Source organism: Tenebrio molitor, chromosome 1 (assembly GCF_963966145.1).
Source record: "Tenebrio molitor chromosome 1, icTenMoli1.1, whole genome shotgun sequence".
Lineage (NCBI taxonomy): Eukaryota > Metazoa > Arthropoda > Insecta > Coleoptera > Tenebrionidae > Tenebrio > Tenebrio molitor.
Window position 1 is genome coordinate 5,332,464 of NC_091046.1, and position 27,913 is coordinate 5,360,376.

The following is a 27,913-nucleotide window of genomic DNA, read 5'->3' on the forward strand; positions in this document are numbered from 1 at the left end:
TGAATACAATTCCATCATTGAAAAGCCCGGTGGTGGTTTCACTTTAAAAGGATTTTGCAAGTCATGTGACCGAGACGGCGTGTGGAGTGCGTAATTAATGGTTTTTAATTAATTTGGGTGGGCCATTAAAGTTGCTTATTATTTTTATTCCGAAACGTGTTTGTGCAAGATTTACTTGTCTAGACTTAGAATTGAATTTTATTTATTTAAACGATGATGGTTCTAATCTGTGACAATGTCCTGGGAGGCTTGGATATTAAATCATTGAAGCAAAATGGACCGAGATGCATCCAAACAACGTGATTCGATCGAGTTAACACGAATGAGTTATATCAGCGTAAATTATTTTGATATATGTTTCAACACTCACTTAATGGAAGTCCTGGAGGAATTGATTTAGTTGCATTTAAGCTGTAATTGGAAAGCAAACATCTCCTAGTTTCCAGCCTTATCACTTGTATGCAACATCTGCATTGAATACACAATATAATTGTTAGCTTAAGCGTATCAGTAATCAGGCATTACCATTGTCCATAGTTCCATTGTAGCGTTACGAAACGCCACAATGGCGATTGGCCGGAGTAGGAGGCCACGAGGTCCTACTTATGCTCGCGGGGCTAATAGATCGCAGTTCGAAGACCCGGAACTAGCAGTTAACGCACGGCATTTGGCAACGCGACGCGCCCACCCTGCCTTCAAGTTTTTTACGTCGCTCATTCCGGAAGCGGAAAGTTTCAATTTAGAGTCATTTGTGCCAGCCACCACGGGGGGGCTGGAAGAACACATGTTACCCCCGCAAATGTCAGGCTGAGGTGGCCTCACGCCTCTAGGTTGGCGAGCTGCAACCTATCTTTCAGAACCCCACTTTCACTTTCTCTTTCTCTTCACTTTCTCTTCTTCTCTTCTCAGCGATAGGTGACCGTACGGCAATGTTGGGTCCCTTTTCCTCTTTAGTAACTTGCCGGAAAGTCATCTCCTTCTTTTCAACCCCATCTTTCTTCCTGTCCTTTTTTTGACCTGCGAGTTACGGCAATTAACATCAGGATAGACGTGCACGACTTACCGACACAATACCGTCCAAAATCTGAATTCTCCCGCTCGGTATAATTTCGAGGTAAACAAACCGACGCCATGACGGTCCACCTGTCATGACACGCGCACGTGTAGTACCACCGGAAATGCACATTTTTGATTGCGCAGTACCACGCAAGCGCAGCCCGCCTTATAGCACAACTGAATAAGGTCGAGAATCGCGCGCGTGACGATTTTCGCGATTTATGGGACTGCGGTACCGAGATTAAAAATGCGGAAGTCGGACACTTCGTCGAGAGCCGTCGAAGCGACGCCAGCGAAGCGCCTTTTAGAGTTCGTGGTCGAGTGACCCCTCGCACTATAGAGGTAATTATCGTTCAATTTTGAATTCATTTCACTAAGACCATGTATTAGGGGTGGTTCGATCCAGTTTAGAGTCAATCCCGTTTGGATGAATTGATCCAGTACCGTATCGCAACTTTAGAGTACCGAAAATTTTTGAGTAAAGGAGTGCCGGAAGGACTTCGATTTAGCGCCAAGAACCCCCTTTTTCGCTGAAAGGTAATTACCGAATCTTCCGATTTTCACAACACTAACGACAATTCGTTAGGGGTCGTTCGCAGGGCGATTCGTAGCCAGATCGTTCGCAGGGCGATTCGTAGCCAGATCGTTCGCAGGGCGATTCGTAGCCAGATCGTTAGCAGGGCGATTCGTAGCCAGATCGTTCGCAGAGGCGACCATTTTGGAGAACATCGTTCGCAGAGGCGATCGTTTATTTTGAGCACCGTATCGCCAAGGTCACACCGCAAGTCAAAAGGACGCTATTCGAGGAGACAACAGACCCGTCATAAAGCTAAGTCGCCATATTTTTTTACCGCGGCATTGCAAAATTTAGGAACGCCTCGAATTTCTCGCTTCTCGCTTTCATAATTTTTGTATGTTCACAAATTTTTTTGAAACTTTGCAAATGTTTAGAATTTTTTGTAAGAACCTTTTCATTCAATCTCCAGTGTCAACTTAAAGAAATTTCAGTCAAATTTAACGTTTCGGAACTTCACCGATTTAAACTTTCCTATCAGGATCAATTTTAATTTTTTTGTCAAGGTGACACCCCAATCTTGACCTTGGGTTTCATTAAGTTTACATTTAATAATTAGCTCGATCAGAAGGAAGTCTAAGTTCGGGAGGTTCCTCATCAGGAATCAAAACATCTTTTATTTCGTCGAAGAATATCATGTTTAGTTCAAGATTCGGTCACATGTGAAAGAAAAGCTTTTCTGGTTACGACCAAAGTAGATATTAAGGCCACCTAAAAGTACTGGTTCCGCATCTTTCAATTTTCATCTAGTAGTTACAAGCGAACCATTATCGCATTCGTGTGAACCAGTACCGAACCACCAAATACTGTTCTGTGGATAATTTTGCAGTAACCGAATAAACCAAAATTTGTTTAACGATCAGAAAGCGTTTGCTTTTACTTACCTTCGACGAGTAAGATCTGAGCACTTGTCCCGGCAGCTGGACAAGCAACAACCAGCTCAAGACAATAGCTGCCTGGCGCCCATTTTTTTAAAAATCCGAACCCACGCCCTCTGCCCCGAAAAACCCCCTGGGAGCCCGGAGCTGTCACTGGCCAACTTTTGGTCACACAAATTTTGACGCCCAGAACGTGGGGCTCGATTTTTTGGAGCAACCACAAATTTTCGTTTATCGTTCATCTTCATTGAGGCTCAGTCACTTTTTTCAATCGGAGCAAAGGGAGTTGGTAAAGGTTTATTGAAAGTTGAATTTTTTGATTGTGTGTTAATGAGAAGCGGAAATTTAGCGGCGAATTCATTGTTTGAGTAGCGGTCTTATCTTGTACCCTCGACGACAAAAACCTTTTCTCGGAATCGACTATCGTGTTGCGCGCTGTTTTTTGGTAGTGTTTTGACCGGCGTTTTTATTGCGTTACTGACCCGTGGAATCGCGGTGAGTCTTCGTCAAAATGGACGAACAATTCAAGGTCAAGCATTTACTAGCTGACGAGCTGACGTATGAATTGCGTATACGCGGCATCACGACTAGCCGAAACCAGGACGATAAGAGGAAACTGTTAGCGAGAGCTCTGTCCAAAGAACTAGGTCGACCGGACGAATACTTTCTGTCACTTCATGACGCAGAGTATGATCACGACACCGAGGTCCAGGCCATTGAGGACACCCTTGAGAGCATACGCACGATTTTGACAGAATTTGAAGGAACGGCGGAAGACATGATCTTCAAACGGTTGAAGACCCGTCTAACGCACCTTTCATTTCGCATTCGGCGAATGAGACGCGAGCGAGATGCGGAGTATAGAAATGAGGCGTACGCGACATGTTTGTTGCTCGAAGCTGATCTTCACGACAAGGCAGCAGAAGCGAGCCCGGTTACGGTGGAAGCGCCACCAGTCGTCGCGACTACTCCCATTTACGTGCACCCTCACGCGAGATCTCCGGAACCGAAACTAGTGCCAATTCACACCTGGGGCGTATCTTTCAACGGGGAGGAAAATGGAATGACGGTGAACCAGTTCTTGGAACGGGTAGAGGAACTGTCGGTAGCGCGAAACGCAACCAACAGGGACCTTTTTAACGCGGCCATTGATCTCTTTAGCGGCAAAGCGCTGATTTGGTATCGTTCTGTTCGGAGCAGATTGAGCGATTGGGACGAAGTGGTTCAGTTGTTGAAACAGGAATTTCTTCCACCGGATTTCGATGAATTGTTGTGGGACGAAATCAAGGGCAGGCTTCAGGGCAAAAGCGAGTCGATAACCATTTACGTTGCGGTTATGGAGACGCTTTTTGCTAGACTTAGTCGACCACCGGCGGAGATAACCAAGGTAAAGACGATTCGGAGGAATTTGCTTCCATGTTACCTTAACCAGCTTAGCATCACCGAAGTTGTCACCGTACCGGAGTTGATTAAGTTGTGCAAAAAAGTGGAGGAGTTATCGGCTTTGCGGCAGAAACATCGCGCTGCACCCAAGTCATCTTGCGTGTTGGAGCCAGAGTTGGCATATGTTCGGGCGAGCGAACCCGCGAAAGCGAGTCCACGCGCCATCGTCGTGAAGGAACCTTCAGGCAATTCAGCCAGACGGAGTGAACCCGCGAGTTCGTCCTCCAGGTCGTTCAAGTGCTGGAATTGTCAACAGCCGAATCATTCGTTCATGAACTGTCGACTGAAAAGAAAGCAGTTTTGCTACCGTTGTGGGGAGCCAGACGTCACCTTGGCGACCTGCAAAAAGTGTAATCCGTCGGGAAACGCGCAGTAGGGACGCGGCAGACTTGCGGCCGTGCTACGTTCCTAAAACATCCCAAGGCCGATGTAAACGCATCGATCATCGCGAAACGTACGGACACCCAGTGGAACGCTTGGTTAGACGAAGTCAAAGAGTTTTGCAAGCCTTCTCGGGCAAATTCCGCTTCCATTTTCGTCAGCAAAACCAATGACAATAGGCCATTTATCAGACTGCGTCTAAACAATAAGGAAACTGAAGGACTCGTGGATTCCGGTTCGAATTGCACTATAGTTGGTGGAAAAGGAGCCGATTTAATTCATTTTCGCGCAGGTGGAAAAACTTTCCCATCTCGGCTAAAAACCATCAGAACTGCCGACGGAAAACAACATCCGGTAACCAAAGCTATCGAACTAGAAGCAGTGTTAGACTCGTCGAGACGGCGAATTCGTGTCTACTACGTGCCAGATCTTCAGCATAGCGTCATATTAGGGTGCGACTTTTGTAGATTATTCGGACTCAAGATAGATTTCGCGGGTCACAAAATTGAAGTTGCGTCGGATATCGTAAGAGTACCAGAATGTGACGCGGTGACGGAGTGTGGCGCGGATCGGCATGAGATCACCGAGATCATCCGGAAAAATTTAGATTTGTTGAGCAACGACGGAAAGTTAGGGAGGACACACAAAATGACAGTCACAATCGACACGGGAGAAGCATTGCCGATCAAACAACGTCCGTATTGGTGGTCTCCGTACATGCTTGCGGAAGTCAACAAAGAAATTGACCGCATGCTCGAGAACAATGTCATATCGCCTTCTGACAGTCCGTGGTCTTCTCCAATTTTGTTAGTAAAGAAATCTTCCGGTGAATACCGACTTTGCTTTGACGGTCGCAGGCTCAATGCCGTGACAAAACGTGACAGTTACCCATTACCGCGTGTCGACAGGATTCTCAGTATGTTGCGAGGAGCAAAGTACATCAGTTCGATCGATCTCAAGAACGCTTTTTGGCAAATCCCGTTAGATTCAGAGTCTAGACCGAAGACAGCTTTTGCGATTCCCGGCAGAGGTCTTTTTCATTTTAACGTATTACCGTTCGGACTGACAAACGCAGCCCAGAGGCAGCAGTGTCTCATGGACAGAATTTTCGGACCTGAACTAGAACCTCACGTCTTTGTTTACCTGGACGATCTAATCATTATCGCCCCGACATTCGAGAAACACGTACAAGTTTTGAGGGAGGTGATACGACGTCTTCGAGACGCGAAACTCACCGTGAATGCGAAAAAGTGTCAACTTTTCCGCTCAAGTTTGAAATATTTGGGTTTCATTGTCGATGAACATGGTCTAGGTACCGATCCAGACAAAGTAGCGGCCATGGTGAGCTATCCAGTCCCGAAGACTAGTACCGAAATCAAACGTTTCGTAGGCATGTGTTCTTGGTATAGGCGTTTCATCCCTCATTTTTCGACCCTCATGTCCCCGATAAACGCGTTACTTACCGGAAAGCGAAAGCGACAGAAAACGGAGTGGACTCCTGAAGCTCAGGAAGCTTTTCAGAAAATCAAGGATGCACTTGTTTCAGCACCCGTATTGTCAAGTCCTGATTTCTCGAAACCTTTCGTGATCCAAACTGACGCTTCAAACACCGGTCTAGGAGCAGTTTTAACGCAAGATTTAGACGGAGATGAGAGAGTGATCGCGTACGCCAGCCGTTCGCTAACAAAAGCCGAGCGAAATTATAGCGTTACGGAACGAGAATGTTTAGCCGTTTTGTTCGCGTTGGAAAAGTTCAGACCTTACGTTGAGGGCACCCATTTCACGATCGTGACGGACCATTATTCATTGCTCTGGTTAAACCGAATGAAGGACCCAGCAGGCAAGTTAGCGCGATGGAGTGTCAAGCTCAATCAATTTTCATTCGATTTGGTCCATCGTAAGGGCAAGCTCAATGTAGTACCGGACGCACTATCGAGACTACCTGCAGAAATTGCTGCGGTAGACATTGACAGCTTTCTCGGCGTGAACTTGAATGATTTGGACGAGTCGTACACGCGACTTCGCGACAACATAATCGCCAATCCTCAAAGAAATCCATCATGGAAAGTCGAGAACGGTTTCGTGTATCGATTCGTACCGAACAAAATTGTACTACCCGGCAACGTCCCGGAGTGGAAGCTTTTAGTACCGCGAAATCAAAGAACAAAAATTTTAGAATCATGTCATGATGCACCGACATCAGCTCATTTCGGGTACTACAAGACACTTTCAAGGTTATCCATCAATCACTTTTGGCCGAAAATGCGTCGTTCAGTCATTCGTTACGTTCGAAACTGCAAGGTTTGCAATGAGCAAAAAGCACCGAACACCGCTCGCGCAGGGCTTATGGGAAAAGAAAAAAAGGTTCAGTTTCCGTGGCAAATGATTTCCGTTGATTTGATTGGTCCATTACCGACGTCCACGAAAGGATATTCGTATCTCTTAGTGATCGTAGATTGGTTCACGAAGTACGTTGTACTATTTCCGTTACGAAAAGCTACGAGCTCAAAAGTTACAGAATGTATCGAGAACGGAATTTTTCTTGTGTATGGTGTACCGCAATTCATTTTGGTCGACAACGGCAAGCAGTTTGTCGGAAACGAATTTGTAAAGACTTGCGAGAACTACAAAGTTCAAAAGATCTGGTTCACAGCCAAGTATCACCCTCAGAGCAACCCTGTGGAGCGATACAACCGCACAGTTGGCACTGCCATACGAAGTTACGTCAAAGGCGCTCACAAAAAGTGGGATGCCGAGGTGGCAAAGATCGGGTACGCGATTCGCACAGCGGTCAACGAAGTAACCGGATTCAGTCCAGCATTTCTCAATTTTGGTAGGGTAGTACCCTGTACCGGTGAATTTTACGGCAAAGTAGCGGAAAATCCGGAAACCTTGACGACAGCTGATCGCGAAGATCACGCGAAAAATTTAGAACACCTCAAGACCATCTTGCAGGATGTAACCCAGCACCTTCACAAAGCGCACGAACGCAACGAACGCTCGTACAATCTTCGGAAGCGCGACGCTGAATTTTTTGTAGGCGACAAAGTTTGGAAACGCAACAAAGTACTTTCCAGCGCTGCGAAAGACTTTGCGCAAAAATTAGCGCCACGCTACGTGCTGTGCACGATAACGAGAAAACTATCGAAACTCGCGTACGCTCTCGAAGATGAGAACCGCGCAGATCTAGGTGTTTGGCACATGAAAGATTTGAAAGAATTCAGAGGATCTCTGGCAGAAGCCGAAGAACCGTAGCGAGCTTTGCATTTCACTTTTTCGTACCGTTCAATTTTTCGATTAATTCTTTTGTCCTCTTTTGGAATGTTGACGACAGTAAAATTTTACCGTGGAGTTTGTTCAGGAAAAGTTTATTTAAGAACCCCAAATTATGACATTTAACCGGACTTGACTTACATCATACCGCAGTACTCAAGTACTAATTGACATTGAGATTCAGTTTTCAATCGTTTGATACGCGCAGATATCGACAAGCCATTTTCGTGGCGAAACCAAAACTTTTCCAGTGATCAAATTTTGACGTTTTTTTTTGTGAAGACTTCATCTTCGTTTTTTTTGTAAAAAGTAAAAGGCAACTGAGTTACCTTTTCCTTTTTCTTTTTGAGGAGGGGGGTAGTGTAGCGTTACGAAACGCCACAATGGCGATTGGCCGGAGTAGGAGGCCACGAGGTCCTACTTATGCTCGCGGGGCTAATAGATCGCAGTTCGAAGACCCGGAACTAGCAGTTAACGCACGGCATTTGGCAACGCGACGCGCCCACCCTGCCTTCAAGTTTTTTACGTCGCTCATTCCGGAAGCGGAAAGTTTCAATTTAGAGTCATTTGTGCCAGCCACCACGGGGGGGCTGGAAGAACACATGTTACCCCCGCAAATGTCAGGCTGAGGTGGCCTCACGCCTCTAGGTTGGCGAGCTGCAACCTATCTTTCAGAACCCCACTTTCACTTTCTCTTTCTCTTCACTTTCTCTTCTTCTCTTCTCAGCGATAGGTGACCGTACGGCAATGTTGGGTCCCTTTTCCTCTTTAGTAACTTGCCGGAAAGTCATCTCCTTCTTTTCAACCCCATCTTTCTTCCTGTCCTTTTTTTGACCTGCGAGTTACGGCAATTAACATCAGGATAGACGTGCACGACTTACCGACACAATACCGTCCAAAATCTGAATTCTCCCGCTCGGTATAATTTCGAGGTAAACAAACCGACGCCATGACGGTCCACCTGTCATGACACGCGCACGTGTAGTACCACCGGAAATGCACATTTTTGATTGCGCAGTACCACGCAAGCGCAGCCCGCCTTATAGCACAACTGAATAAGGTCGAGAATCGCGCGCGTGACGATTTTCGCGATTTATGGGACTGCGGTACCGAGATTAAAAATGCGGAAGTCGGACACTTCGTCGAGAGCCGTCGAAGCGACGCCAGCGAAGCGCCTTTTAGAGTTCGTGGTCGAGTGACCCCTCGCACTATAGAGGTAATTATCGTTCAATTTTGAATTCATTTCACTAAGACCATGTATTAGGGGTGGTTCGATCCAGTTTAGAGTCAATCCCGTTTGGATGAATTGATCCAGTACCGTATCGCAACTTTAGAGTACCGAAAATTTTTGAGTAAAGGAGTGCCGGAAGGACTTCGATTTAGCGCCAAGAACCCCCTTTTTCGCTGAAAGGTAATTACCGAATCTTCCGATTTTCACAACACTAACGACAATTCGTTAGGGGTCGTTCGCAGGGCGATTCGTAGCCAGATCGTTCGCAGGGCGATTCGTAGCCAGATCGTTCGCAGGGCGATTCGTAGCCAGATCGTTAGCAGGGCGATTCGTAGCCAGATCGTTCGCAGAGGCGACCATTTTGGAGAACATCGTTCGCAGAGGCGATCGTTTATTTTGAGCACCGTATCGCCAAGGTCACACCGCAAGTCAAAAGGACGCTATTCGAGGAGACAACAGACCCGTCATAAAGCTAAGTCGCCATATTTTTTTACCGCGGCATTGCAAAATTTAGGAACGCCTCGAATTTCTCGCTTCTCGCTTTCATAATTTTTGTATGTTCACAAATTTTTTTGAAACTTTGCAAATGTTTAGAATTTTTTGTAAGAACCTTTTCATTCAATCTCCAGTGTCAACTTAAAGAAATTTCAGTCAAATTTAACGTTTCGGAACTTCACCGATTTAAACTTTCCTATCAGGATCAATTTTAATTTTTTTGTCAAGGTGACACCCCAATCTTGACCTTGGGTTTCATTAAGTTTACATTTAATAATTAGCTCGATCAGAAGGAAGTCTAAGTTCGGGAGGTTCCTCATCAGGAATCAAAACATCTTTTATTTCGTCGAAGAATATCATGTTTAGTTCAAGATTCGGTCACATGTGAAAGAAAAGCTTTTCTGGTTACGACCAAAGTAGATATTAAGGCCACCTAAAAGTACTGGTTCCGCATCTTTCAATTTTCATCTAGTAGTTACAAGCGAACCATTATCGCATTCGTGTGAACCAGTACCGAACCACCAAATACTGTTCTGTGGATAATTTTGCAGTAACCGAATAAACCAAAATTTGTTTAACGATCAGAAAGCGTTTGCTTTTACTTACCTTCGACGAGTAAGATCTGAGCACTTGTCCCGGCAGCTGGACAAGCAACAACCAGCTCAAGACAATAGCTGCCTGGCGCCCATTTTTTTAAAAATCCGAACCCACGCCCTCTGCCCCGAAAAACCCCCTGGGAGCCCGGAGCTGTCACTGGCCAACTTTTGGTCACACCATAGTTGGAAAGAATAACGAAAATGAAGGAAATATTAGATTTATCACATTCAATTTTCTATCATTTTCAATCATCACAAGCTAAAAACTACAACTCTAAATTAATTTGTGGAAAGGAACATATCGATTGCCTGTTTTCAATAAATTTCCATTAAAATGAACCACTATCAACTACTCGTCACTTCTTTCTGTAATAGTAAAAGTCAAAATAATTTGTGGATTAAAATTCAATCTGCTTTGATTGATTTATAGTACCGAGCTGCAAAAATTTAGAGCGACAATTTTGTCGGGCAAAATTAAGTTAGAATAAATCCGAAAGATTAAAAACAACCACCACACATCATAGATGTTGCTTGCTTCGAGTTAAAACTAGAAACTGATTAAATATTTAATATACAAACAGATTTTATGCATAATCAATGTATGAAGTTTTGAAATTTTGCAAAGTGAGTTATGTGCTTCGGTTATGTTATTCCAACATTATTTCATTAGTTTCTCTTGAATTATGAAAATCTTAGGCTTTTGAAATACCACATCCTTCAAAATATTTCGTTGTTTTTGATAACACCGAAGAAAAAATGTAATATTTATTCAGGTTTTAATAACGACATTTTTTCGACCATTGGAAAATATTTAAATTAAAAAGGAAAAAATAGAATTATAAAAACAAATTTCCCATATTGTTCGAAAATACTTTGTTTGATCAATTGATCATAATGAAACAAAAGTATGAATATTTTTCAATTAACTGTTGTTTTGTATTTATTTATTTTTTTAAAAGTCGCTGTCATTAGGATTGCTCTTGTAATTTAAATACTGTTTTCCTTATTGTTATAATAATTCAGAAAAATAGTAGGTATGTTATGCAATGACAGTTATTACACGCGAGACGAAGTTTGCAGCACCTTGCGTGAGTGAGTACATAATAGCTATTACACGTGAGTAGATTACGTTACTTTTTCTACGACATACAAATTTCATTATTTTCACTATCGGAGTTCATATATTATTTCTTTCAAGTTAGGATTTGATCCTTTAAGGGTCAAATTTCGTGTTGTCCATGATGGGACAATTCACTTCCTTACGTGTAAAGACTGTCTAGGGTCCATCATATTTTATTCGTTATTATAAAAGGAGGCACGGCATCGAAGCCGGGTTATATGTATATTACGGTATTCAAGTATGTACTTTATTTTATTAAGTGAATTTTGTTGATTCATTTTTGTTGTCTTGACAAACGAAAAAATTTTGGTAAACTATTTAAACTCAAGCTTACATTAAACTGATCATCCAAATTGGTTCCCTACTTAAAATGAAGCACTTAAAGCTTCAGCTTTTAGCTACTTAACGTTTTCCTTTATTTTTTCATTGCCTTGCAAATGCTTTTCCATCTCTTTCAAACGCGAGTTACTTTTAAAGTAGAAAATATAACTTAAATTATTATGGAAAATTCACAACTTTCGGTAATAATAATTTTCCATTTTTGATTTACAGGTGATGGAGAATTTATTCTAATTCAAACAACGTTTTCATGCGGAAACAGCCAACAGAACAAAAAAAAATAATAGTCTGGCGTTGCCAGTCACATCACCCGATTTCAATTCTGTTGAAAATTTATGGGACACGCCAGCCACAGCCACATTTAAAACGTCATTGAGCTGAAAACTGAACTTGGGAATATCTGCCCTAGAATCGTGACAAATGTAAATTGCAAATTTCATTTTGTGGAGGGTGAAGCAACAAACGGAAAAACATGTAAAATTTAATACTAAAAGCTAAATTCCTGTTCATTATTATCCTTCATTTTAAGCGCTTAATAAAATTTTTAGATGTAAGTAAAGTGAGTAATCTGTATACGAAAAAAATAAATAAATAGAACGATGTCAAATGATTTTTATAATTTGAAACTGTAAAAATATTTCTTTTGCGTTAGAGACCCTTTTTGCAGCAATACAGAAACATTTTTAAATATTGAAAATAATTATAATGATTCGGTAAACATGATGGCGTTTACACCTAACAATAATTAACAAAAATGGATTTTAAAGATAACTTGGTCTAGATTGCCTTGACTTTCAACAAGAATCTCTCGATGAAACAAGGTTTATTTAGCAAAACATTGTATTCCAAACCAGAGATAATAGTACATTATTCAACAAGCGGGTAATGTAGCTATTACTCGTGAGGATGATTTTGTTTCACGAGCCGAAGGCGAGTGACGTAAATCATCAGAGTGAGTAATAGTCATTACCTGCGAATAGAATACTATACTTTTTCTACAACTATCGAGAGAAATTGATAAATAAATTTCATTATTAGACAAACTGAAACTGACATTTTACAATTATTGCTTACCACACTTGATGCCATTAAATTAAAATTTGCCATTGGACTTCATAAACTAGTTGCTATGATATTTACCGTGAGTTTTGAAAGTATTATTCAACGGCCCGTAGGTAATGAAACCTGTTATCTAATCAAAAAATTTTAATTCATTTTAATTACAATACTATATAATATGAGTAGAGAAAACTGTTTTTACCTTTTTCTTTTGATAGAAAAAAAAATCCTTTGCCTATACTCGTAGATAATAGTTTATGTGTTTCAATAAATCTGTAAAATACGAACAAATTTCGTGCTCTAACGAGATTCTACATAAGTTATATTCTGGGAGTACGGCTTGAAACCGGAAATATCTAGTCCCCACCGGAAATGAATTGGAAAAATCTTCCACATCGGCTGATATAGATAAGTATATAACATCTCTCCGACCGTTCCACTCCAGTCCGAAGGACACAATTCTCGTATTTTTCTGCAAAAAACCGAATTTCATCAAAAACCTCACCGCTTCTCGAATGCACACTCTGCCGGCCACTTTTCGCCCCAGATCCAATAAATCAAAAATTCCTGTGGCAATTTTAGAATCGTCGCGTTTTTCTGGAGAAACTTTGGACGTGTCCCGAAAATCCTGCGAGGACGCAAAACTTCGTCCCATTCATTACGTCGCGACACAAAAGCCCGCTCCTGCACAAAACGCTGCCTAATAACTCGGTGGCGGCGAAAACACGCAATATCCCCCTAATTAAGGGACTCCATATCGAATAAACAAGAGGAACGCTTACGGTGGCGCAGAAATAGCGCAATGTTAAATAAGGCAACACGATCGTGAATCACCATTAAACCCCGGAGGATTGGGAGTTCTCTGCTGCAATACAGTCGATCGGCATTAAAACGATTCGAGAAAGTCCCTGTTTATACTGAAAGCAAATTCGGGATCGAATTGTATTGACGGCGGATCGAACCAAGGATGGAATAACATTTTACCACCAGTTATAGCAGGAAATTAAACCGTGCACCCTGGCGGAAGTGCGCCCAATTCGGTTATTATCGCCTGAAATCCTCAGATATGAGTCCTTTTATTAAAGTTTTATAAGGAAATTAATAAAATGATAAAGGAGCAGTCGCGACTTCAAGATTAAACTCGAAACGATTTTATCTTGTCCTTGCGGAATCACGACCAAATCGAACATTCCTGCTGAATGCGAAAACCGCTTAAAACACAAACCATTTTTCTAATTTTATTTGTTGTTTACTCCACTCCTGCTTCATCCCGTTCAGCTCCCGCTATTCGTTACGAATTTATGGCAAGATACCGCAATGATGTCTTCAGGCTGACTGTATTTAACAAACGCACGAAAGGTCAAATCGGATTTGTGTTCGTTTAAATCACTTTACCGCGAGTCAAAAAAATCCAAAACAGATTTGTCTTTGTGAGTGAAATTTATGTGAGTTTGTCGAATGTCCGGGAAAAAAAGAAACGCTTGAAATGATGCGATGCAGAGATGTCGCATTTTATTATGATCAGTATTTGCTTGGCGTTTTATAAAGCGGTGCTGTCATCGTGGAAAATTATTAGGGTGCTTTATTTAAATGAATTTGTTGTTTACCTCCACTGACCCATGCTGCAAGATCGCTGACTGTGTTTCGTGGAGCTTATAAATGATGCGGGTAGGTGCAATCTGGAGATAAGGCTGTCTTGCAAGCTTATGTATTTTCTTTTAATTAACTTGTTTGCGATGGCAAACACAATGTTACGGTTTTTATCTGGATTCCGGGTTCAAAACAGATTTTACGATACTTTTGAAAAATAAATACCAACAACATTTCATTTGCGAAGACTCAATTCTAATTAAAATGCACAGGTGCTGATGCTATTGTTTTCTGCGAGATCTGAAAGGGGTGAAAAAGCACCACAGAATTGTAAAAAACATGTATTACAAAAAAAAAGAGAAATTGGGATTTTTTCACATATTACGAGTATATCCCACGTGCAAAATTTTTTATCGGAAAATTTTTTGCTAATGAACGAAAACATCCATAAAGGAGGTCAGAAGACCAATTATTATCAAATAAGAGCACGAGACGAAGTCGAGGGCTTTTATTTGATAATAATTGGTCTTCTGACCGAATAATTTATGGATGTTTGAGTTCATTAGCAAAAAATTTGCCGATATTAAAATTTTGCACGAGGGGTATACGGCTGATTATTTCCTGAATAGAATGAACACAAACGCAAAAAATTCAAAATAATTTATTAAAAAAAAAAAATCTGGTACCCACATTTTTTATCCGATTATTGCACAGTGCGCATTTTAGAGAAATTTTATCGGGTTATTTTTTGTTTTCTCGTTTTGATTGGTCAATATTTGTCACGCAATTGGTTGCTAGACACATGAAGGAAATAATCTTCAGTAAAATATGACATTATACTACTGGACTGATAATACTCAAGTGTCACTTCATTGCCATGGCATGTGACGAGCTGACGAACGGCAGATAAAGTAAACTAGCTAAATCATTTGAAATTCCCAACTCAAATTTCCTGTTGTGATACCTTCTCGATAATTTTTGGTCAAATTCATGTTAAAACAATTATCTACAAAAAGTAGCTAGTTTTCTTTCCTCTACATTTTGGTAAATAAATAAATAAGTATAATTTAAAAATAAACAAAATCAATAACGTTATAGTTTCTCAGGTAGTTATTTAGTTGGAGTTAGTTACATATTTATGATGTCCAAAAGGTGGAAAATTACGTAACCGTGTTTCTAAAAATGATTTCTCTACAACGCACCATTAATCTTGTTTCGGCGTTTTCGGAAATTTTACACAAATGGTTTTCCTGTTAGCAAAAATTAATGGCATATGAATGAAATATTATATAAAATAATTATTTTTTCAAAGACCAATGGTAGCGGTAGGAAAAGTATAATATTCTACTCGCGGGTCATGGCTGTTACGAACTCGAATAATAATTACACCCCGCGCTTACGACACGCGCTACAAATTTTACACTTTATAAAATTATAGATCACAAAATTGAATAATGCACTCGTGCTTTATATTCTCTTATGACAATCCATAATGAAAAAAGACTATCAAATTTTATTAAAAAATTAGCAATAAAAGAACGTCCTCTCCAAGGACATGACTATAAAATTTCTGTTCTGTTCTATTATTTAACTAAATGCAAGAATGCGTCAAATGATGCAAAGAAACAAAGAAGATACCTCTATAATAATAATCTATAAGAATAATAATAGTCTATAACAATACATGCATTTGAACCTAAATCTAAAAGACAATCGCCATAATGGATGTTTGGCAGATATCCAATAAATGTTGTGTAATCTAAAAATATAGCCCAAAATATTGTTTTTTTATTTCGTCAATTTGAAATAATTAAACAGACAAAGCAATGTTAGAGAAGTTTGTCCCAAAAAAGAAATATAAGTATAAATATAAAAAAAATTTTGAAAAATTAGATTTGTTTAATCAGATTGCAGACACTTTCGGTACAACCTACGTGAAAAGGCCCATAAATTAATTACAAGAGGAGTAACAGTATAGTATTCAATAAGCGGATAATGATGGCTAATACTCCTGAGGTTGATTTTGTGTCACGAGCCAAAGGCGAGTGGCGTAATTCATCCGAGCGAGTAATAGCCATTATCCGCGAGTAAAAAACTGAAACTGGCGTTTTTCAATTTTTACTTTGCATACCGGAAACAATTGCATTAAAGTTTGCGATTGGACTTCATAAACTAGTTACATACTATGATAGTTGCAGTGATTTTTGAAATTATGATTCAACGGGTCGTGGGTGATGAACCCTGTTATCTAATGAAATACACTTTGATAATTACAATATTATACAATAGGGGTAGAAAAAATCCTTTAATATCCATTAAAACGAACAATTAATTGTTATGAAATTGTATAAAAAGTGTTGTTAATATTTTTTATTATTGTCAATAGCATAATCAAACATCCTTGTGTTCCACTTAAATTTTGAGTACTGTCTTCATTTTTCTTGATTGCTCTAACCAGACAAACTTGATTTTCGTAATCGACAATACAGAGTTATTCACGAGTAATAGTGGGCCTTACAAATATTGAAACGCAACCAGTTATACATTTTCATCGCCTTCGTGGATCATGTATATTTATAAAAAAAAAATTAAGCATAGTTGGTTTCATTTTTTTTTAAATTTGATATTAATTTGACGTCTAAATTAATGTAGATCTTTTAGGTTATTTTTATTTAAACACAAATACATTTCAGGTTATTGTCTTAATAAAAACAGTCTTGGATTCATTAAAAAAGATCAATTGAGATCTACTCGTTTGAGACATATGTTTATTTGGTTGCGTCAGGCCGTTGTTAGACCCATTATCACTCTGTAGTATTAAATTTTTTAAACTTGAAAGTACCACAGATAAACCCATCCGAACTTTTAACGCGGACGACCCGAATATGGAACTACGTTTCTGCCAAGCACAGGAAAATTTTCAATTTAAAATCCACCACGTTGATAAATTTTGTTGGCATATTTGTAACAACATCAACCATTCCTTTTTGCTCTTTGTGCCTTACCCTACAAATTTGCTGCTCAACTAGTCGCTTGACTTATCGCAATTTTTGCACCATGCAGAAGACACGGTATTTATGTAAAAATTGCAATAACAATGATTTATGCGGTTCATACTCCGGCAGAGCTGGTAAAATTCACCTTTCCCGGAGTTATGAAATGGGATATTGCATAGGTGATGGTTAATCAATACGACTTACGTGTAATACTTCTGGGCAGAAAGCGTGAAACATTACATGACACAACATGCCCGTTTCAATCCAGCTACATTCGCCTCATCATTTTTTTTAAATAAAATTTCTCGGTGCATGCAGCGAGTAAAACCTCCCGACAAAATAAAAAGCTTTCGTGAGCTCTATCGTCACAATAAATAATAATTATGCTGCAACAAATTGCGCTTTCATTGCTTGGAATTCGAGGAGTAAAAGAAAAAATCTTATCGTGGGAATTTAATGAATCAGGAAAACGGTAAAAATAAAATTTATGGAGCGAGTTTATCGAGAATGTACAGCTTCGCAAGTGATTATTTTCCGTAATTCTTGCATTTCAAGTGTCCTGAGCTTTGGTTCAGTGTCATCGCGACAATAAGTCTAATTTTTGCGCGGCTCCGGTAAAAGCTCCTTTCGATAATAGCTAATGACATTAATCACATAAATACAAATACAGTCCGACGTGAACTGCCAATTTTCCCGTTTCAAACGCCATTTAAATTGTATAATAGGTGAGATGCATTATGGCGTCCTGCCAGGACTCGACCAGATTTCCATTATATCACAATAAATATCGAATTTTGCGATCAGATTTGTATAAGAAACGCTCTTCTCGCTGCCGTATATAAGCTCGATTGTAAAAATTGATCTCTTCATTCGTGTAATGCGGTATATAAAGCTGGTCCGGGATTAATCTGATAATCCCTGTAAATTATTAGTCGACGTCATGTCCGGGATATCGGGAATACAGTAACGTTGTTGACACAAATTTTATACGAGATACACTTCGAAGCACAATGGAAATCATTAATTACGGTATTAAAGCTGGCAAAGCTGGCCAACAAATTTTAGTGACGTTGTCATAAAGCGAACTGATTTTTTTATGGCCTCGAATATAAATGATACATATTCCGAGAAATAAATTTTTTTAGAAAATTGGATGTGAAACATGCACAGCGATTTTTTATTACTGAACGAGATGGAGATCAAACGAGTTGTTCACGATACATTTCAAATAAAACTTCTTGTCTTTCATGTTTAAAAGGGGGATTAACCGGAACCCTTTTCACATAAAACAAAAGCAGTCGACTTCCTTTATTCTATTAAAACTTGAAAAGGCTCTACAATACGAGGTTTTTTAATCAAAAATACAATTTATGTCTATTATTAATTCTCGTTCCACTTTATTAACTCTTCCGAGTTGGGAAGACTACCGTTTTCAAAATCGACAAAATTAACGATCAGATTAACAGTTTTAATGAGGGAAGAATACGTAAATGAATAGACGAGGCTAGGAAATTTTTACGTCTTATCTGAAGCATTCACTTAATTAAAATTTTCTTACCTTTCCCCTTTCTAAATGCTGTTTTAATAGACGCCTAATGACTTGTTGTACCAAGAATGAACAACATTAGTGCCTTAAAGTAAACTACAACTGCAGTTAAGAACGTGATGCTACACATTATTAACGGATGAACCATTTTATATTATTCTCTACCACTGTAACCTTCACATTACGTAGTTTATTCTAGGTTAAATGTTAATGTGTGTGAAAAGCAAGAGGAGACTGTTACAGACAAAAATAACAAAATCATAATTTCTGTCTTGGAGAAAAATATTGCTTTTAGCCGATGAAATGTTTCTAAAAATGTTTTTAGTGAAGCTTTAATTGGTTGAAAATTATAATCTTCAAAAAATATATTTTTCATTATTCTTTATATTTCCTTCTCTTATACATATTTTAATTTCATGTATAAATGTATTTTCCCTAAGGTTGTTATTCTTCATTTGCCAAAAAAATTCGTGAGTGATTATTATTTTAAAATTTAAAATTCTCAACGATGTTTTTTTTAACATCTTTTAAAAAATCGTACAAAATAAACAGAAGTTGAAAATGTAAAACTTATAAAAAAATTATGTTAATTGAAAAAAGTCTATTTTTTATTCCCTTTTCCGTTTTATTATTTTTGGCGTCAAAATGTGTGTCTCTCATTCAAGAGTCATTCTAAAGGCTGTCCCGAAAATGACGCACTCACTACTTACTACCTGATCGAGGATGTTTAAATGTACATGAAAAAAATATGGAAAAAAATTTTCGGACAAAAAAATCAATTATTGCAAAAATGATAGTACAATGTAAACAAAGTATATACTCGTACATCATTACCTTACAGTGTTGCCAGTGAATTTAAGATAATTTTTACGATTTCCTAAACTTCTGAATTCTCTATTATTATTATTATTATTATTCAAAGAACCCAACAGAAGAATTCCAATTATAGGGTTCTGTTAAAAATTAATGACATCAAGAGAATGAGAAGTACCTGTATAGCCTGAATGCTCTAGACTGACATTAGTTGCATATGCAAATGTATCAAATACTGCTGAAATTTCTCGATTTGACGCAGTTCAAGGTACAAGAAAATAGGTCCAATTGGCAATGCAGGTCATTTGCCAATCTGCACATGTTGCACAATGGTGAAAATTTGCCTACGTCTGTTCTATGAGCTGGCAGATAAAAGAGTCTATAATGCCGCGATTTCGTGCCACGAGATCCAGCATTAAATGCTAACTGGGATAAGATTTCCGAACAGTCTAAAATATTATGCAGGAGTTTGAAAGCAAATATTGCTAACGCTTTTTTGCAAGAAGTAGCAAAGCTGACACAGTCAAAACGATTTAGAAGATATGTCTGCGCAATACCAATGGGAGGATATTCACCAACATCCCGAAGATAAATGTATTTTAGAAATTTTCGTATGATCTGCTCTAGTTTAGCTGCTTGAATATTATGATGCGGCTGCCATATGATGCAAGCATAGTGAAGTTTACTTCTTACAAATGCATTAAAAAGCATTGTGAGAGTACGACTGCTTTGGAAATCCCGCGAGTTTCGAATCAAAAAACCCAGCTGCTTCATAGAATCAGACACCACATGATCAATATGGCTTGTAAACGATAACTTACGGTCAAAAATTACACCAAGATCCTTTACTGTTTCTGGCCTGTTCAAGAGATTCAAACTTAAGGTGTAATCGAATCTGATATTTTCCTTTTTCAAAGAAAAAGACATCACTTGACATTTGCTGATGTTGAGACTGAGCTTGTTTCTTGTACACCAGTTCATTATTTCGTCCAAGTTTGCCTGTAGCGTAACACAGTCAGACCATTCGCTAATTTGTTTCAACAACTTGGCATCATCGGCAAACAAGAAAAAAGGTACAGTTAGTTTGTCACCAATATCATTAATAAAAACCAGAAACAGCAAAGGACCCAAAACAGAGCCCTGTGGTACACCCGAAGTGACATCTATAGACCCTGAGTCATACCCATAACAATGGACGTACTGCTTTCTACCTTGCAGGTAGGAACAGAAAAACTTCACCAACATAGGAGAAGCACCGACAAACTGAAGCTTTTGGATTAAAATGTTATGATCCAGGGAGTCAAATGCCTTTGAAAAGTCAAGATATACTACATCAGTTTGGAAACCCTTATCGATAGAGTCAGATATGAGTTGTGTAGCGCAGAAAAGATTGGTAGTTGTGGATCTACCACGTATGAATCCATGCTGACTGGGTGATATTAATTTAGAAAGTGCAAAATACAATTGGTCGAAGATCAGAGACTCAAAAATCTTAGCAAAATTATTAATTATTGAGATTGGTCTGTAGTTTTCTATCACACTTCGATCTTTAGATTTATGAGTAGGCAGAATTTTTGAAATTTTCCAAATTTCCGGGAAAGTCCCCGTCTTTATACAGAGATTGAAGAGCACAGACATAGGCTGCGATTATGCAGAATCGGATATTGATAGTGAGTGATCTTGTACTTTGTGATAATATATACGATTAGAGGTAGTTTTCATGACAATTTAATACATTTATTTCGAAATAATTGACCTGTTAAGTGCCACTTTCAAAGACCGCCAAATCAGCAAATAAGTCCAATAGAATTTTTTTAACATTTTTCTCACGTTTATGATAATCTCTTCTACACCGTAGTGCATCGGAAGTGCGCCATCTTCGGGACATCCTGTATATATCTAAAAAATCGTAGTAAAACAACCAAATTGTTTAAAATTAATGTAAACTTCATAATTTCATTTAATTGGAAGAGGGTTGGTCACACCATTTGAATTTAGTATATATGCAGATGCCTTCTGTCAGTCAAATTTATTTTTTAAATAAATTTCCACCAGTCAGAAATGCTTTCAGAATTCTCGTTTTCTTGTTTAAGACTTATTTATAGTTTTCATCTTTCTCTTTAGGTTTGGCTGAATTCTTTCTTTCTAAAATGTTTCTTTGACTCCTTCCATTTGCTCCAATGAAATAGTCCATCGAACTTGACGAACGACATTTCAAATTAACAAAATATTTTACAAATCAAAAATCAAAAATTACCTTCTGATGAATGATGAAGTTTTGCGTTATACTCGGAAGATAAATCGTAAGTATAAATTTTCGAAAAAACTAAAATGGTTGATTTTGAAAATTTTTGAAAATCTTTTCTATACTTTTCTTCATTTCATACTTTTAATCCTTCCTTGGTGATATTTGTTGTTTTCAAATTCTCTTGACCAAATGGCAAAATCACTAAAAAGACACTAAATCATTGTTCAATTAAGAAAAATAAAGAAGAACAATAAAAAATCTTGTTTTTAATTTATAAGTTTCTTTCTTATTGAGAAGTTTTTAACCATTTTCACTGCAAAGCGCCCTTTAGGGAAGAGGACTCTCTTGATGGATTTTACTAATCAATCTAATACTCGAAATTTCTCACGACCCTTGAAAATAAACAAGCACAAACACGTGACACTATATTAGCTCACCGTTATCCTTTTCTTTCCGGCAGCAGATAAAGAAAGTTGGAACCCACCCAAGACGATAAATGGACTACACTTCATCCGAAAAATTCAATTTAACCTTATCTTTGCTGTACGAACTGATTGATTAAAATTTAACGGGTACGATATATTTTCCCATTCCAAATCTGACCCGTCGATTTGGCAACAAAACGAGAAAAAAAGAACAATGTACAATTTGATTTATAAATTTATTTTCTGGTCCGGCCCACGAATAAAGCACCGAATAATGAATGGCACTTGGTCACAATGAAAACCATAAAGGCGGATCAAGCGGTGATTAAACATTAAACCGTGGGCCTTTGTTAAATATCGAAAACAAACCGCAACACGTCCGTTATCTCGCCAATTTATCGACGGAACACGTTTTCATGTGTCCCAACACCTCCATTTGAACGTTTTCACGTGGGCCAATTAACGTCTGAAATTGTGTGACAGTCGGCGAAGATATTACCATTTAATACGTGCGTTGTAAGTCGGATAAAGGGCGGCGCGGTGGCGGCGAACACCAGAATTCGGGGATAATAAACACTTCCACCTTTACCATTTCAAAGGCTGCAAGATTAATGGGACGGAATGTAAGTAATGTTAGTTGAAATTACAACGACCACCGTTTTATCAATTCAGGAGATGGGATTATGGCAAGAAAAACGACTGTATTCAAGACGATATTTATTGCCCTAGGTCCCGGCTATAATTACCTACTTCTTATATCAAATTCAGGAGAATCGATAGGACTGGCTCGTCCTGAGGCGGGGACGATGTTTCTTTCCGGATTTACGGGCAAATGAAAGAAATGCGGTTTGTTTTCAACATAAATAGCTCGCAGCATCTGGGAATTTTAACTAAACGGAAGGCAAGACGTGCAAGAAAAGGCTCCCGCGGACCTTCACAAAATGAAAGAAAGAAACGCTGATACTTAGTGAGCTTGGTTCTATTCCCGAGCTTAGACACGACAGAGTAACAAGTGCAGAACACGAACTGCAGGATCCAAATAAGCAATTAAGATGTTTCCAGCGTTTCCAGCTTCCATACATAACTCGGGCAGTTTTTCAAAAACTTAAATTAATTCCAATTTTGCCTTAACTGGAGAGAATTTTGCATTATGCAATGTACATGGAGAAAATGTACAAAATTCAGTGCAATTGTAAAATAATTTAAATGGAATATCGTTTAAAGAAATCCGTGAAAGTACTACGTATGTATATCACTATTTTTAGTGCATAAAATATGGCAATAATGAAAAAAGTAAAAAGCCTTGAAACGTTTTTACTCGGGCGTTACGTAAATACATGCACCGAAATTTGTCACTGGCGTACGGCTCGTGTAGTAAACTTCTTCTTTGTGGAAAAAACTATTACTTTATACACTTGTTGCATAAAGTACTATTTCAAAAGTGGCAACGGCGAGGAACATGGAGATTATAAAAAAACTTATGAAACCAGAAAATTCACGTTGACATTTTGATTCTAAACATTCTTGAAATATTAAAAATACTGGTGTGCTATCTGATAATAAGGAGCTCTTTCAAGGTGGTACTTTTTTCCCTCTCAGTGTGTTCCTATTTTCATAAAGTAACTGAAAAAATTGAAAAGTCTGTAAAGCAAAATAAAAATAGAACAAAAAAACAGTGACAGGAAAAGAATTGTGTTATTTCTGTGTTTGGCAGATAAATATTTCATGAACAAGATTTAATATCGAAAATAATCTTCGAGAACATCTTGTTGACTTGGAAGACAAATTTTAGGATTAATTTAAAATTCAGAATCTAATAAAAACAATAAAAAAACTGAACGCTGAAAAACAAAAAAGTAGAAAGCACTAAACTAAGAGCAACTTGTAAAAAGCAGATGAATAAAGCATGAAAAATTAGGGGAAGGTGAATCAGAGCTCCTAAGAACTATGACAAAAACTAATGGAAACATTCACAAAGAGAGCAAGAAAAGAAAAACAAATCAGGAAAAAGATACAAACAAACAAAAATAGCTGAAAAGCTTCAAAAGAAGTATTAAATTTGCAAGAAAGATTAAAAAAAATGAAATACCTACAAAAAAATTTTGTTACTCATATTGACTTTCTAAATAACATTGTATACCTATTGTATAGTGTGTTCATTAAAATTTCTCATCAAAGTTGGCGTTGAAGAGTCCATTGTGAACGCACCACGGATTAAAACTCTGGTAAAGCTGTTTAAATCTAACCTCACTTATTGCGTTCTTTGTGTTTTTAATCTGCTTGACATTTGATGACAGACTGACGAGTGGTGCGTTCACAATCGACTCTTCAACGCCAACTTTGACTGAAAATTTTAATGAACACCCGATACATGCATATACTGTTGCGAGCAATAAATTTTGGTCGTCAAGGTCATTTTTTGACATAATGGAAAGTGCTCTAATGTGAAACAGGCATAACCTCTAATAAATTCTATTTGTCTTGTCTTGTAAAAATCTTGTCAACTTTTTGGAAATCCCACCTGGGTTCTAGCTTCTGACATCGGTGAAATAATTTTTACTCCTGTTAAAATACGATATTAGGGCCATAATTTTGAATGTTTAGAATAAAACTTTGACATTTTTTTTTATTGGAGTTTTACTGACATTGGCCCTAAGTAAGCAGGCAAAATTTTTCATTTGTGACAGTAGCGGGAAATTTCGAAATGACCTTGACGATAAAGATTTAATGCTCGCGACTGTACATACTTTTAAGCATACATAAAACTCTTTCACTCCTCCATTTTTTATTTCCGCCTTTCCTCTTTGTCGATTGTTCCCGAAAATATTTTTTCTGTGTACCAAAAAGCCAAAATCCAATTTTCCTCCGCAAAGATGGTTACCATCCCGCACCGATACCGAAAATATTTAGATTCCGAATTAACCTGAAAACTTCTCTCTCGGAAAGTGCACGAGGAAGCGCCGAAAAGTCGCTAAACGACAAATTTCCCCTTATTGAATTTCGACCGGATCGAACTCGCGATATGAATTTTAATTACCTCCATCCATACCGCCAACCCTTTTTTAAATGAAATTCCAGCTCGACGAGTCTGAATTTAACCCCTCAATCTGAATATCGCCCTTTTTTCACCTCTTAAAATATTCTTGTACGCTCCGTAATCAAATCTAAAGTATTTTCCCCTTTGCTAAGCTCGACTCCGACTCGAAAATTTCTATTTCACCCTCTACCACCCATATTCAATTCTTTAAGCGTTCCATTGCGGTTTTTAATAAAATCTCAACCGGGTCTCGTTTTAACCCTCAAATGTACCGTGAATAACACCCTCGACATCACTGCCTTTACACGTTTAATTGGCGGTCAAGACTCGCCGCCCCCCGACGAATTTGTAAACATAATCGCGAAAATCTCTTATTGCGCCCCATCTTTACCGCCACGAACAGAGCACGTAAATAATTTCGTGATTTATGCTCAATGTGCGGAATTCCCCCGTACGGCCCGGCGGCGGCATCCGCATTCCCGTGCCCCCAGGGCGGGCACTTTAATATGCATAAAAAAATACGATGCGGGTTTCTCGCATTAATCGGCAAACCTATCGCATTACACCCATGAGCGCTTATTTACCCTGTTTCGAATAAAAATATCGTGCGGCTCGAATAAATCAAAGCGTTATGATATCGTCCGGGTGAGTTTATTTTTACCCCGGCGCACCAACGGTCTGGAATATATAGGAAAACCTAAAATATGTAATGTAGGTGAGCTATGGGTTACGCCGGCTTATCTACAATCTACACTATCGACCACCTTCGAAGCCTCCTACTTATTACGTTCTCACTTTTGACGATCCGCCACCCCCGACCAGACACATGTTTCACGAATGAAGTTTTAACTTGATTCGTGCCATAAACCTAATTAAAACCGGCATGCAAGACCTGGATGCGAGATAAAGGGACGTTTCGGGGTGGTGATTTTCGCAAATGCTTTCTTAACGATGATGATCCCGGAGGAAAACTCCCACCCTAACGATTATTGTTTTTATTTTCCGATTGATGCTTTTCTCATCGCCAACTTTGGATTACGCTGCTGGAAAAACTTTCGATCAAATTTTAATTGAATTTAGTGGCAGCGACGAGACACTGGATGTTGCGAAAGGAATCATACCTCCGCGGATATTTCTCAAGAGGTTCCACTTCGTATTGTCGAGCGGGAATTATTAAAGAGGAACTCGATTCGACGGGAAGTCTCGCTTAATCCAGGATCTTGGCTCAAAGGACAGGGATTAAACGAGCGCGGACACTAACTGGCAGTCTGGTGTCCTGTCTTGCAAAAGCATTATTTTGTCATCGGCTTTCCGTGCTTTTTGTCGAACTTGTACAAACAAGGATGCTCAACTGCTTGTGACAATACAATTAATTAAGAACATTAAAAAAAATACGTTCAAACATTCGCGATTAAAAATTAAATAAAACTCGGCGTCAAAACAATTTTTAAAAAGTCCCTCCGAGCGGCTAATTGCTTTGCCAGTTTATTCCGTCACGTTGTCCCAAAGAAATTTCAGTTAACACGTCTTTGTACCGGACGAAATTAGATCAGATTAAATTCCAAAAACGTTTGCACTTTACAATAGCAGACGAGTTTCCGTGTTCCATCTTGGCGATTATTTAATTAGAAAAGCTACACTCGAAAACTCCAACAACAACAACAACAACCCTGATCTTGCTAACTTCTTTTATCTCTGGGTTTTGGGCGGCGCGATTAAATTGTATCGCTAATTAAGGTGAGTCAATTTTGAAATGAAACAATACATTCGAACTAATTGCACTGCGCGGATTCAGCACTCAAATCGAAATTACGCGATCATAAATTTGAACCAACTTAAAATTAAATTAATTATTACGGTCGTATGAGCTCCGGTGCAATGATTTGCAAATAAATTAAACGGAGATTTGCATGTGCGCGTTGCTTTTATAACCTGGCTGTAAATTTAGACTCGAAATTTATTTTTAACGGTCGGGGACAAATTATTTTATAATGCTTTAATTGCAAAATTAAATAAATTACACGGACTAATAACCGGTGGGATTCATTTTTCATTAATTATTTAAACCCATGAATATTAATATTATTAAAAAATTATCGTCACTCTGAGGCAAACCGATATTTCAGCTGTGAAATAAGCAAATCTAAAATGGGATATACTTAATAAAAATGCACTAATTTTTTTTTTATTCTGCAAATAAATGTGGGCTATCCCAGGTAATCTTACTTTATTTCGATAAAACCAAAAATACAGTTATCATTTTATTTCTTTCGTTACAGCAAAAATAGTCGGGACGTGTTTGGAATTCTGCCGAATATGCACCTGTGTCGCGAACAGAGGTGACGTCGTTGGATCTCGCTGAATGGTATTTTCCGAACAGATCAGGAATGATCAATTTAATGATAATTTAGTGCAAATTATTAGTTAAGAATAAAACTAGTTGTTATTAAAAACTCGCTTAAAATACTACAGCAAAAGCTCGTTTATTTTTTCAATTTTATATTCCAAGCACTTGTAGTATGTATCCATCTCTGCAATTAAAATCAATTGCAAGTCCACTTTTTATCACTCCTTTTAATTGCGCCAATCCCCATCAAGCCGCGGCACCCCTTTTACCCATCCACTCTTTGTAAATTTAAATTTCGTGTTGTAATGAACGTCATAAATTCCGTTTTAATTCGAGCTTGGAGGGTACAAAACTGAAATAACCTCGAGCTCGAAGGCGACTTCCAAAACGGGAACGGAAGATATGGACAGGTGTTTGGAGGGTGAACATATTGAAAACTTCCGGTTAGAGATTGCAGGAAGTGTTC

At 38.6% G+C, this 27,913-nt stretch overlaps 1 protein-coding gene and 1 long non-coding RNA gene across 5 annotated transcripts in view; both read right to left on the reverse strand.

The window, feature by feature from the left end:
- The window catches only part of Sh (Potassium voltage-gated channel protein Shaker), a 227,652-nt gene that overhangs the window by 140,859 nt on the left and 58,880 nt on the right, over positions 1-27,913 (reverse strand). The window lies entirely within an intron of this gene.
- On the reverse strand, positions 21,445-22,162 carry LOC138122425 (uncharacterized). The gene is made up of 3 exons (XR_011156495.1): positions 22,076-22,162; positions 21,648-21,839; positions 21,445-21,588 (listed from the first exon to the last, which is right to left on the reverse strand). It is a non-coding gene; the product is annotated as an uncharacterized lncRNA (long non-coding RNA).